Here is a 14,705-nt window from a genome sequence, read left to right as displayed (position 1 = left end):
TGTTGATGATTCTCTCTGCATCATATACAGGAGACGGAGACCCTAATCCCTCCTCCCTATTATGTACATGGGACGGGGGCCTAGAATCCCCGTCCCGATCGGACCTTTCGAAATAGGAAGACGACGTCGAGCTTAGAGAAGAGGATCGTTCCCCGCTGCCCACTACACCCTCCCCGCCCCTACTCGACGACTCCAATGACGACTCAACATGAAAGACGACCATTTATTACTTGAGGAAAAAAGATTGCTCTAAGCCGGAAGCAAGAAAATAATAAAAGTAAGAAAACGTGAAAATGACATCGTCCCTACCCCCTATTTATAGAAAAAAATTTTAAAATTTTCAATGCATCGTAGCCATTAAAAATCGCCTAGACCAACGGCCCAGATGTGAAGACGCTTCAGTTGCCTGAGGTGGAAAGTAAGCGAACACGTGACACGTGTTTTCCCTGCCCAAAATCTATCTCGAGAAAAACAGACAACTTTGAAATTATTTATGAGACCATTACCACACACGGAGTGGCCCAAACAAAACCCTACATCAACTACGTTGCTTAGGGCTTGGGGGGGCCTATGTATTGCATTGGCCGGTTGGCCGGGAGGCAATAAAATCATGTTATAGTCAGGTTGGCCGGACGACTGAAGGAAGGACAACCAACCAGACTCCATAATTGTATTTATGCAAGGTTTAAGGTAAGAAGTGGTTAGAGTCATTGGGCTGGGATTAGACCATAATTAAGGTTTCACTAATCCCAAGTCCGTGGCAAAAACTATAAATATGGGTCAAAGGTAAGAGGTAGGTGGTTCGCATTTACTGTGCATTTATTATTGGTTCAGAATTACCGAATGAACTATCTGCTGACTTAAGCATCGAAGAACCTTTGACAGGTATATCTCCGGGCGGGGGAGCGTATAAGGAGACCAGAGAACGAGACCGAATGGCGTAGAAGAGCAAATTGTGAAGGTGTTTGGAGTGACTCGACCTCGCAAACGAAACAATTATTATTATTATTATTATTTATTTATTTATTTAGTCAATGGAATAATTGGTTTGGTGTATCTATCTCGGTCAAAATTTGAAATAGTATAAAAAATAAAGAATCTGATCTCACATATATAGCATAGAAAATAGTATATGTACACCTTTCAACATTCGTAGGTCTATTAAACACCTAAGAAAAAGTAAATACTTTTATTTTTATTTAATTTCTCTTAAACTGTTTTATATTTTAAACATAAAAATATAATTTTATTGGAATTCAATAAGTATAGAGTGAAAAATGGAATTGTGGATGTATCCTTAGTCAATCACATAAGATTACCACTTATTGAAACTAGATTTTCTAAAAACATCAATAATGGTAACATACAAATTAATAGGTTGTCATTCATTATTTGGGATATCAATTTAATTTTGAGCTTCAAGGCCAACTTTCCTTTTCATAGAGCTAGACTCCATTTTTCTTTACCCACGTTGCAAGGCTTTTATTTAGCCTTTTGCTCTAAAACTCTGCGTGAAATGGGTTAGCATTGAATTAGGGCCGAGTTAAACCCCTTGACACTAAAAGAACACGTTTTCTTATGATCAAACCAACCTTCTCCAACTACCACTAGTGGATTGTGATCAAGTTCATACCAGAATCAAATTAATATGCAATTAAAGTGCAATATACTAGGAAGTGACTCCTAGGTCATCTCTCCAAGATCAATTATTGGTTCAGTCATTAGATCGAGCATGTAGTGGGGGTTGAATAGTTTTACAAATTCAAATTAACACAAGAAATAACGTAGATTAAAATAGGTTGGTTACTAATCATATTGCAATGCTCAAAATCAAGAATCACAAATAAATCATTCGTTTCTCTCATCCCCAATCCAACATGAATCAATTAACTAGGTGAAGATTAAAACTGTTTTCATGACTACAAATTCATAAAACGCACACACATATTCATTCAGTTCTGCACAAACACATTAATCAACTAAGCAAAGATTATCATGCACAAATCAAAAGTCGACAACACAAGTCAGAAGGACTATTCTGAAGTAAACAACCTCAAATAAAGTTATACACGAATTTGACAACATCAAAGAAAGTCATGTTCAAGACATCAAAGAAAGATGGCAACATCAAAAGTAAAATTTGTTTGAAGATAACAACACCTAGGCGAATATTGTCCAAAGTTGACAGTGCCAAAAAAATGTTTGCCTAAAGATGGTGGCACCAAGGCAACACAAGTCAGAAAGACTATTCTGAAGCAGCAAATAACCAAATTATCTAAGAGACCTCAGTCGGATTAGTCACTAACAGAGCTCAACCAAATGGCCAAATTATCTAAGAGCTCAACTGGATTAAACGCTAAAGAAGTTCGCCTAAATAACTAAATTATCAACGAACTTGGTTGGATTAGCCACTCAAGAAGCAATGTTGAACGATCTAAATTATCTAACAGCTCGGCTGGATTAACCGCTTAAGGAGATCGGCTAAATGTCCAAACTATCTAATAGCTCGATTGGATTAGCCATTGAATATGCACGGTCGAATGGCCAAGACCCGAGGCCAACCTATCTAAGAGCTAGCCATTGAATGGGCTTTGACGAATAGCTAGATTATTTAATAGTTCGGCTAGATTAGCCACTAAATTAGCATGGTTGAATGGGAAGGCCCCGAGGCCAACCTATCTAAGCCCTACTGGATTAGCAATGGAATGAGCTCTGCCAAATGACCAAATTATTTAATAGTTCGGCTGGATTAGCCACTAAATGAGCATGACCAAATGGCCAAGCCTTGAGGAACCTACATAAGAGCTCGGCTGAATTAACCATTGAATGAGTTGAGCCTAGTGGGCAAATTAATTAACAATTAGCCACTACATGAGCACGACTAAATGGTTAGGTCTGAATGCGAACCTATCTAATAAAACCTCGGTTGGATTAACCACTAAATGATCTTGGCGAATGGTCAGATTATTTAATACCTCAACTAGATCATCCACTAAATAAGATTGGCCTCTCAAGGCTAATCCACCTACAAAACATGGGAGAATGGCTAGAACAATCATAAGCTTGGCCTCGAGGTCAATCCACGAGCAAAACATGGTTAAATGGCTTAACTATGTTATAAACTCGGCCTCGAGGGCCCAACTATCTTATAACTTCAGTCTTGATGCCAATCCACGATCGAAAGGCCCAACTATATTATGAACTCGACTGAATGACCAATCTATTTGCTAACTACACAAGTGGGCCCAAGTTGACTAGGGGTCTAATGACCACAAACACCAAACAAATCTCCTATGGTGTGGAGGCTTATGTTCCTATTCATCCTAATAGATATATTAAAGAGTACGACCAGTAAGGTTCTTTAAGCCTCGTCATCATGGAACAAGCCAAACCTATGCTTATTATTTCGGCCATATTTACATATTATGACTAAATATTGGTAGTGTAGTGTGTTAGTTATTACTTATCATTCTGTTTTTATTTATTATACACTGTTATTATGCTATTCAAATAAGTATTATTTCAATAGAAACATAGACCCACGACTCATGTTGATTCTATAAATATAACTAGTATTTTCCCCGATGAATATTTGCTATCCTATAAACATTGATACACATGCTTTATAGAGATGGATCTCTTTGCTCTCAACAACAATATTTTTTCTAAACAAAAGAAGAAATCAAACCATCATCAGGATCTTGTCACATATTCTTAGTACATCTGGTTCAAGAATCTCTTTGCATGCATGGCCACTATACAAATAATGAATATATGCCATGCACCTTCCGAAGGGCAATTTCATCTTCCTTTCTTTCGTACTTGGTTTTGCTTTTGTTTCTTGACACAGTAGCGAAGGTCTTAACACTAGTACAAAACGCGGAAAAGAAGGCGGGCAATACATCGCGGTTCTTAGAGAACCGAAGTATATATACAGTTGGTGGCATTTTTGCAATTTAAGTGAACTTATAGGCCTCGATTCCCCTTGAACCGAGGCATAAATGTCAAATTACCTCGATTAATGGTTAAAACGAGGCGTAATCCTTTTTCAAATTGACCTACAGCATCGGTTGAATTGGACAAAGACAATAAAATGAGTATAGACATCGGGTTTGGTAAAGAACTGAGTCAGTATTAGTTTTTTATCTTCAAAAGTGCAGAACCCTAATCTCCAGTTCATCTTCCTCCTCTCCGCGCAGTTCTTCTTCCTCTGCTCCCGCGCAGTTCTTCTTCTGCCGCTCCGTTATCGCCGCGCATCCAATCTACTCCCGCGGAAGCCTATTCCTCCGTCTCTACTCCCAAAGCCCATGGCCGCATCGTCGTTGTCCTACCCCCAAACCTGTCACGCCTCCCACCCCCGAAACCCTAACCCCACCACCAATCAGAACCGCCAACGGACGCGATCTCGCTCCGCCACGGGAAGCGATCTGGACGCGATTTCGCTCCGGCACCGAACGTGATCTGGACACGATATCGATCCGCCATCGAACGCGATCTGGACGCGATCTTTCTCCGCCACCGGACGCGATCTCGCTCTGCCACCGGACGAGATCTGGACGCGATCTCGCAATGCCACCGGACGCAATCTGGACACGATCTGGCTCCGCCACCAGACACGATCTCGCTCTACCACCGGACGCGATCTGGACGCGATCTGGCTCCGCCACCGGACGCGATCTCTCTCCTCCACCGAATGCGATCTCGCTCTGCCCCCTCGTCGAACTGGCACCGCTTCCTTGCTGTCGTCTCCGCCCTCCACGCTCGACAAGTTTGTTCCGTCGCACCTCTGGCCTGGGTTCATGCCCCAGGAGGAGACCCACCTGGGCCGGGTTCTTTCTTTATCAATTGTTTTGGGTTTGATAGTTGTCGTTTTGTGGTTGTAGGCATCACGAACACCATTGAAAATATTGTTCAATTTTTTTCAAAGTTTTGCTACTGGTCCATGGAGTGCGGTTGTCCAATTGGCTAATAGAAGATGGCAGCCCATCACTATATGGAGTGGTTCATGAAATGCTCCTTGCTATGTACATTTGTGCTGGTCATGGAATTGAGGCAGAGAAACAGTTGAGGGAGATGAAGCTTTGGAGATGAAGCTTGTGGGTAGGGAAGCTGATGGACATCTTTGTGACATTGTTCTTGCCATTTGTCCTTCACAAAAATAGGGCAATGCCATTTCGTGATGAGTCGTGATAGTCTAGGAGGATATCTTTTGCATCTTGCTGATTTGTGAAAAGATTATCCCTTGTTTCTTCTGGTTGAAGAGGTTGGCAACATTTGATATTGATGATTATTGTACTACTCAGTGGAAACTGACAATTTTTTTAATATAGTATATGTTATATTAATTTTAGATTACAGTATATGATATTGATGTTTTATTATTTCATTGTTAGAGTATATGTTATATTAATTTATTTAAAATCTGAAGTAGAGCACTGAAAGAAGGACTTTGTTTTATAGGATGAATGTAAGTGTCACAATACCTTTTTTTTTTATTGAATTTCTCAATATATTACCTCGGTTCAAAAAAGAACCGAGGCAAAATCCTATTATTTTTGTTTCAGTCTACAACCGAGACAAAAGGAGTAGACTTTTTACCTCGTTCTTATATGATTCGGTTCCAGAACCGCTGCCTATAGGCAAAAACAACCGATGTCATATCTCTTTAGTGTACTAGTGTAATAGACTCCGCCCTAGATTCTCCACATATCAGTTAATACAAACACTGACTTACGTGAACAATACTCATTCCAATTCAAACACAGAGTTAAATTTTAGTATTTTACTTGAAAGTTCTATATTTTTATTATTCATGTTATTCAGAATATAATATAACGTGAAAGACTATATTACATACCTTTACAATACTAAATCTCAATATCAATACTTTTAACATTTACAAAAATTAATGTATAGGAAAAGTGATATGGATGTATATTTTTGCTTTGTTTTTTTACTTATATATTATTTCATGCGTTAGTCTCTTAATTTAATAAGTAAAATCTATCATGTCATTCTATACCGTTTATCATTATTTTTTCTATATTAAATTGTAATCAAATTTCAAAAAAGTTGCTAATAATTAATAGTTATCTACACATGCGTACTCGTAAAATTGTCCCGTAATTTCTTTCTTACACAAAAGGAAATATGCCATAAAATTGTTGTATATATTTATTTTTACAGAATCAAGGATGTGTCTTTTAAATATTTTCACAAATTCTTCAAATACTTTTAATTTTCAAACTTTGGACTACACGTACTTTTGAGTACTCAATTTTCTTTTACCAAATAGGATATGTGTCTCCAAAAAATACTGATAATAAAGTTAGATTTTTCTCGTTAACAAACAATAAATATAATTAATAAAAAATAATCAATATATTTCTTAAAATACATTATTTATAGTTATACTTTATAAACTTTTTTATTTGAATGGACCTAAACCATTGACCTAAATATCTTAATTGTTGTAGTTAATCTTATATAATTAAATGTGCTGTATAATCTTACTAGCCTATAAAAATGAATGGAATACATATGAGCTTAATAATATTTGAAATCTACCACCATGTTGTTCCTGACAAAAAAAATCGCATGATTCTAGAAAATGCTTTCGAAATTAAGTATTGAGTTTGAGAAATTACAATAAAACAATGAAATATAATATATATATATATATATATATATATGGGTTTGCTAACGCGTGTACACCTGTTTTTCAGTTGGTACATTTTAGTAATGTGTACTGGGTTTTAGTAGACAAAAGTATCCTTATATATCATGGATTCTAAGTTTTAAGATTAAGGGTATTTTAATAATTTTTATTCTCAAAACTAAAAGAAAAAAGAAACTCCCAAACCCTTACTCACCTCCCTCATTCATCTCAACCCTTTCTCTTTCATCTCTCTCATTTCTCCGTCATCCCTCCAATTGAAAAAATCATAAACACTTGTAGTTAAACAATTTTTCTTTGTAAAGAGTTGATTAATTGACATATTCACCTTTTCATCTCTCTCACTCCAACCTTTTCTCCATCATCCCTATTGTAGTTCCAATTGAAAAAATCATAAACACTTGTAGTTAAACAATTTTTCTTTGTAAAGAGTTGATTAATTGACATATTCACCTCCAAACAAAGGTTCATTCAAGATCTCTTCAATTTCATCATTTTCACTAACCTCTCTAATTTCATCATCTCTAAAAAAAAAAATCCTTCAGGCCAATTAGCAATTCCTTCATATGTCATTATGCTTGTGAAAATAAAATAAAATTATATATATATACGAAAAAAATTATAAAATGAAAACTCATTCTAAAATCAGTTTTTGTAAGAAATTGTTTAACAACGAGTGCTTTTGAGTTTTTCCAAGCCAATTACCAATTCCTTTGATGTCATTATGCTTGTGAAAATTAGATAAAATTAGATAAGACAAAAATTATAAAATGAAAACTCATTATAAAATCATTTTTTGTAAGAAATTGTTTAACAACGAGTATTTTTTTTTTTTTCAGGTCAATTACCAATTTCTTTATGCTTGTGAAAATTGGATAAAATTAGATAAGACAAAAATTATAAAATGAAAACTCATTATAATATTATTTTTTGTAACATTGTTTAACGGCCAATGTTTCTGATTTTTTTCAGTTGGGCTACCATAGGATGACAGAAAAAATGTTGGAGTGAGAGAGACGAAAGAGAAATGGTTGAGAGGAATGAGGGAGGTGAGTAAGGGTTTGGGATTTTTTTTTTCTAGTTTTGAGAATGAAATTTATTAAAATACTCTTAACCTTAAAACTTAAAATCCATGATATATAAGGATATTTTTGTCTACTAAAACCCGATACACATTGATAAAATGTACCAACTGAAAAACAGGCGTGCGCGTTAACAAACCCCACACACACACACATATATATATATATATATATATGACAACTCATTTTTTTGTTAAGAACAACTTCAAATCGGAAATGATAACAATGTAATTATCTTATAGCTCTGTAAAATTTAGTTCTGATTTTATAATTTTTTTTATTTATTTTATCTTATAAAAAAATGAAATCACTTTTTCTAATCGTTATGAAATGATTTTTAGTTTAATCCTTGTAAAACTAAAATTCACTCATTTTAGATTTACATCTATTTAGAAATTTTTGAAGTAATAGATACGGACATTGTATATAATAGTTACTTAAATATCATTAATCTTTTGTATAAATATAATTAAATACTTATTATAAAATATTTATTTTATTGTAAGTAAATATATTTTTAGTATCTAAACTTTTTATGAATTTAAAATTTATTTATGTTGTAAATTTTGATATGTGAAATTTAAAAGTAATAGATATAATTTTTCTAAACTCAATTGAATTAAATATTTTTAACATGTTAAGATAGTATTTCATATTAATATTTAGGTTTAATACCTATTTTGGTGCCTCGGTTTGTAGGGTATGTTCAAAGTTGTCCTTCTTTTTTTTAAAAGTTCACTAACATCGTACTTATCGTAAAAACGATGCACGTTAGTCCTTTTTGGTTACAACGTTAAAAAGACTAACGGCCCTAATTTCATTCCATTAGTTTAGATTATGAAAATTTTCATGACATCAAGTCAAACTAACCACTGATATTTCTATTGGAGAAGGATAACTGAAAAGAAGATATCAAATTATATTGCATAATATGTTTGTAGTCTTTTACATAAGATACTTGTTGCCACAACACTACAACACTACAAGTTTTTACATCTCAGTACATAGGAAAAACATTTAAATTCTAAGAGCAAATGTAAACGAGAACTAATAATAAAGACTATAAAGACTATCCAAGTTCAAGCGACATGATGAAGTAGACTTTGATCAAGGTGCCACACACCTGCAAACCATAAAGTATAAATGTAAGTAGAAGTCATAGGTATTGGGAGAAAATTACCATATTGCTGAAATGTACATCAAAGGTATATTTTTTCAACCAATATGAGAAGTAACGGTAGCAAGGTATTGGGAGAAAATTACCATATTGCTGGAAATGTACATCAAAGGTATATTTTTTCAACCAATATAAGAAGTAACGGTAGCAAAACATGTTGTGACCCTTTCCAACCTTCCTCAGTTAAACCACATACTCTGATATATTCTTAATTGTTTCAACCTGAAGAAAGAGACATATTTTATTTAACATATAAAACAAATTGGTAACATATAAATATTAGCAATATATCGATAATATGATATTATCACTAGTACAAAATCAGGATTCTAATGCGGATAATGTGCTTCGGTTTTCAAAAAACTGAAGCATAAAACAATGCAGTGTCAGTTTTGTAATTATAACAATTTTATAGGCCTCGGTTCAAGGAGAATCGAGTCAGAAAATCGTTTATTAACTCGATTGTTATAAGACCGAAACATAAAAGCGTTTATTAACTCGGTTGTTATAAGACCGAAGCATAAAAGCCTGCAAACATCACGCGGCCCCCTTCACGCATTAAATTAGGCCTCGGTTAACCAAATAACCAAGTTAGTATGGCTTGATATTTTCTACTCACTCCACTCTTTCTTTTTTTCTCTCTCTCCTTCAACAATGCATTCACTCCACTCTGCCGCTGGTGCATCTCGCTACTGCTCTCTGCCGCCCTTTACACTGGTGCATCTCGCTGTTGCTCTCTGTCGCCCTCTGCCGCTGCGTCCAACGACGGTGCTTCCTCCTTTTCTGCCTCCAACCACTTCAGATGGTGCCTCCATTTAATTGCGTTGAGGGTGGTGCATCTTGCTGCCTCCAACGACGCCGGTGTTCTCTCCATCGTTGCTCCCACCACTGCCTCCAACGACCACGGTGCCTTCATTACTACTCCCTCTGCCGCCTCCTCCCTCCGCCGCTGCCCCATTCCTTTCTTTCTCTAGCGGAGAAAACCCTAGCGGCCCCATTCCTTTCTTTCCCTCTCTATTCCGCCTTCTATTTTCACCTATCGGGTGGGGATTACCCTTACTACCCTCCCCCGGGACCGTCGTCATCTCCGCCGCATCCGCCTCTAGCGCCGTCGTCTCCTCCTTGCGTCTTCACTTGGGATTTCCTCAGTGTGTTCGATAGCTTTGAGAATGGGTATCCAATTTATCCGCCTCGGTTCGGGTTGAGAGCGAGCAATCTGAATTCGAAGGAGGTGAGGGAGAGAGAGGGGATTCCCGAATTGGAAGATGAGATGGAGCACGAAGTCCCAAGAGAGGCACTTGCGAAGGAGAAGGAAGGTAAAAAGGTGGCTGGGGAAAAGGGATATGCTGGAGTGAGGGATTTGCATATGGTAAACGGTTTCAATCTGAAAGTATAATCCCACCCAGCCTTGTCCACAACAGGCTCAGTTTGCATATGGCAGAAAACATATTCAATTATCTTTAACTATCTGTTGATGTGTTGACCTTTGAGCCGTAGTTAATATATGTTATCAGTTCACTAATTAATAAATTGTCTGAATTTAGCCTTAATTAAATTTTGTATGCAGACCCACAGGTATAGAAGGGGAACTAAATGCTGTTAAGGCGGAAATCCGTGCTGGAGGGATTACCAACTCGTTCAATATAAAAAAAAGGGCAAACAAAATTTTGAAAAGGCGAAAATTATCTGGTATTGTTTTAGAAAGGATGTTGCAATTAGATTGGTCTGTTTAAACTTTTACAAATTGGATATGTGTTTGATAGGTATTATTGCCTTGTTTTTGCATTCCAAAATGTCATATACATTCCCAAAGTTAGGGCTTCAAACCAGTAGCTAAGCCTAAAACGGTCCTGTTGCAGCAAGTGAGTAGCAGCGAGGTATTATTTTTATTCTCCATACCCTCTTTGTTGTTGAGTTTGAAACATCAGCCAACTAAATGCCTTCCTATGTTATGTGGTTTTGTGCAGTTATCTTGTCCAGAATCTTGTAGATGGTAGCACCTTTGAGGTTACCTTCATATCCTCCATCTATACAATTTTCTTCTAGGAAAATAAAATTGGCACGAGCATATTGTGGGGAACCTGGGAAAGACTTCAAGACAAATCTAGAAAATCTTTCATCTTGGAGGGTTAAGGCAAGGAGGCAGTCATGGAGCTCCAAACTTCGCTGCTCCAAACTTTCGGAATCCAAGCTCGAGTCTTTGGATGTTGTTTGTACTTAAGATGAAATCCTTTCCAGATTCCTGTTATTTCCTATGTGTTTTCTGGGTTCCATTGATCTCTCTGGATTTTTAGTAGTTCCAATTTTAGAATTTTTTTGCTTTAATATTTTTGCCCAATATTACTTTGATTATGATGTGCCTTTAAATTCTTGATCTTGCTTGGTTCTTCTGTTTTGGTTAATTGGTTCATGTCTTTACTTTCCCGCTTCTTGGATGAATTGAGTCTTCTTGGACAAATGGAGGAATATGACCCATTGAAAAAAAAAACCACCTATTGACTCGGTTGACCAACAACCGAGGCCAAAAGTTTGGCGAAAAAAAAAATAAAAAAGGAACACTTTTTACTGCCTCGGTTGCATTTGAACCGAGAAAAAAGCATACATCTTTTTGACTCAGTTCACAACCGAGGCAAAAAGCCTACAACTTTTTACCTCGCCTGTATATACCTCGGTTGTAGAACCGCTGCGGAAAGGCAAAAATAACCGTTGTCGTTTCCCTTTACTGTACTAGTGTTTATAAAAAGTTATTAAGTCGAGAAATACAGAATTGTCAAAAAAAATGTTTAATTTTTTAAAGACAATATAATTTAAAAACACTATGATTTAAACATGATGGGAGATTAATAAAAGTGATTGAATCAAAAGTTTAAAATAGTACAGTTTCCTATATGCATCAGTTTGTGGAACAATTCATTCATATGTTTCACTTCACTTGGCATATAGGGACCCACACGAAGAAATGCTTCAAGCATCAATTTACTTTTTGGAGGTATTGGTGGGTCAATTCGTCCATGAAGTTTACTCCTTTTTGAATCTTCTAACACCCAGCTTTCAGTTTTCCAGATTCACTCCACAAATTTATCCAATACGTTTTTAGCGCCTACAAGTAAAGAAAGGAAAATAATCAATACGTTTGAAACGCATAAGCCTATATGCATAACTTCTATGAGTTGTTCAAAGTTTAATAAAATTAGCTTCGATTAGTTTTATTAAAACATTCCACGTTTGTATGACTAAGTAATTTTCTGAACACAAAAAACTCTTAACCCATTTGCATATTCTCTTTCATACATGAAAGTGAAACTAAAGTCTACAGTGCAACAAATGCAAGAATCATGCATACCAATAATGATGAGGATAGAGACCATTGAAAAGAGAAAGATGCCACCATCAAAGTATATTTAGGAAATCTGTCACTCTCGGGCAAAAAAAAATTCAGAACAGGACAGTCAAACTTATCAAAATCAATTGATTCTGAGAAATAATAGTTTCTTTGGTCAGAAAATCATCGATTATTCAAATTGAAAATAACAGACAGAATATAAAGAATGTTATAAATGTTAAGGCAAAGCGTATGAAAATATAAAGGGATATGATAAAAGAGCCAAATGCAAAACAAAGATAGAATAGCGGAAATATGACATCAAATGCTTATGGAGCTTGATATAGTGCAATTATTTAAGCACAGTTGAGTAATGACAAGCAGATAGCAACCTCTGTCACTTGCTCGTTAGGCATTGAAAGCGGCCAGAATGGAAACAAAATAGTGTAACTTTGAACTCAGTGAAAAAAACTCAAGGAGATTGGCAATCAACAAACGTTCACTTTCTTTTACCCAAGTAAACTAATATTGTAATATTAATTAACCATGTGGGCAAAAAAAAGAAACAGATGTAATTCCTCAGTAAGCTTTTAAAGTCAGTTAGACGTTCATGGTTTCTATAGAGCATGGAAATACAAATGTTTGACTTGCTTATTGGCAAAAAGTCCTAATGAGCGAAATACCATCCTGCTGACGCTCACAACACAACAAACCAAAACCAAATGGCTAAATATATAACTAAATTTTGTAAATATAAATTATAAGCTAAATTTAGAATATTAAATTCCAAAAGATAAAGTTAGAGCACAGTTCAGCAATTACCTGTTGAGTGAACAACTCCTTCCCTTTTAGAATTGAATTCATTGCTGCAGATTGGTCATCAAATGCACTGTAGAAAGCCTCATAGAATCCATTCCTAAAATTACAGGGCAAAAGAAATGGATATTATCATTTTGACAACTACAAAAAAAAAAATGGATGTTATCTACATGAGTAAGGACCGATCTTCCTCAAGAGTATGTTGATGCATCTCATCAAATTTCCGAGTAAGGACTTCAGCTCCAACTGGCAAAAACAAGAGCCTCTTAAGTTCTTGGGAAGTTGGGCTGAAAATAGTAAATAATCCAACATGCTTCAAATAATATATAAATGTATACAGCTTAAATAAACAAACAAACAACTAAACCCTACAAATAAAAATAAGATTAGTGTATAATTCAAGTTGCAGAAGTAGCAATAGCTCCGATATCATTGATAATTGAGAAAACGATGGAAAGAACAATATATAAAACTAAAAGCCGACACCCACGACAACCTTCTCTCCAACTGAACTAAAGCCGACGCCTGTCCTTCGCGTGGCTCGGCGCCGAGTGCTCCCCAAACGGCAGAGTGGTGGGCCTCTCCTCCCTTCCCTCAACCTTGGTGGTCCAATTGATTCTCTCTCCCACTAGTGTACCTCCGCTTCCTCGATCCCCACAAAAACCTCTGCCTCCTTCTCCACCTTGACATCTCCGACAACAACATCTGCGGCCCAATCCGAAACCAATTCGCCAAACCAACACCACTTCAGTGCAACACCCTCGACACGCCAACCCCCAACAACCCCCACCCCTGTCGCAACACTCACAAGGACCAAAACCCGAACCCTAGCCGCAAACCAGCCACCAACGAACCGCCGTCAGCGTCTGCAACACCAACCGCTTCAAACTGCCTTAAGACGACAACCTCACGCTTTAAACCAAAAAACCGCTTCGAACAGAGAGTAGGGAATGGAAGAGCGCCACCCAACAACGAACCTCCGTCAGCATCCACACCACCAAACTCGTGCCATCAAACCACAACATCGAACCGGCTGACCGCCACCAAAGTCACAACCCTAAGTCAAGGAGTGAGTTCGACAAAAGGGAGGGAGGTTGTTCTACTTTTGGGAAATTTGAAGAACAAATGCTTAAATTTTGAAGTTAAAGCATCGGAGACATTACCGAAGAGCAAAAGCCTTTGGTATTTAATTTCACCAATACATTACCGAAGGCCTGAAGGCCGCCGGTAATTAACCTTCGGTAATACGCCCTTTTATTGTAGTGTGAAGACAATGCTGATGATAGAGATCGTACAATTGTGAGACAAAGCAACATGATATGTGATCTGGAAACTAATGTGAAAGAGTTGCAAAGAAGGATAAAGTTCTTAGTTGGAGTTGTGTTTGCTGTTATTGTGCTGAACATTATGACATTGTGACTATGTTTAGCTTGATCTTAGGTGTGCAATGTGCAATGTATGTTTTGTTCATGTAATGACTTAGGTGTTTAGCTTCATGTTTTGTTGATGTAATATTAGTTGGTGTTGTAATATGAGTGAACAATCTGAGTTCGTGCAATAAAGTTCGTTTTAGTCCCCCCTACGTTTTAAAAATGTTAAATGTGGTCCCCTTTCCTTTAAAAATGGTTC

The 14,705-nt window shown here is 36.5% G+C and overlaps 1 long non-coding RNA gene across 1 annotated transcript; it reads right to left on the bottom strand.

Moving 5' to 3' along the window:
- Window positions 1–13,078: 13,078 nt before the first annotated feature.
- On the bottom strand, window positions 13,079–14,379 carry LOC128193609 (uncharacterized). Its single transcript, XR_008244963.1, has 3 exons — window positions 13,573–14,379; window positions 13,259–13,322; window positions 13,079–13,173 (listed from the first exon to the last, which is right to left on the bottom strand). It is a non-coding gene; the product is annotated as an uncharacterized LOC128193609 (long non-coding RNA).
- Window positions 14,380–14,705: the final 326 nt, after the last annotated feature.

This window comes from Vigna angularis, chromosome 8 (genome assembly GCF_016808095.1).
Source record: "Vigna angularis cultivar LongXiaoDou No.4 chromosome 8, ASM1680809v1, whole genome shotgun sequence".
In the NCBI taxonomy this organism is placed as follows: Eukaryota; Viridiplantae; Streptophyta; class Magnoliopsida; order Fabales; family Fabaceae; genus Vigna; species Vigna angularis.
Note: the sequence above shows the minus strand (reverse complement) of the source record. Positions and strands in the feature narration are given on the sequence as shown.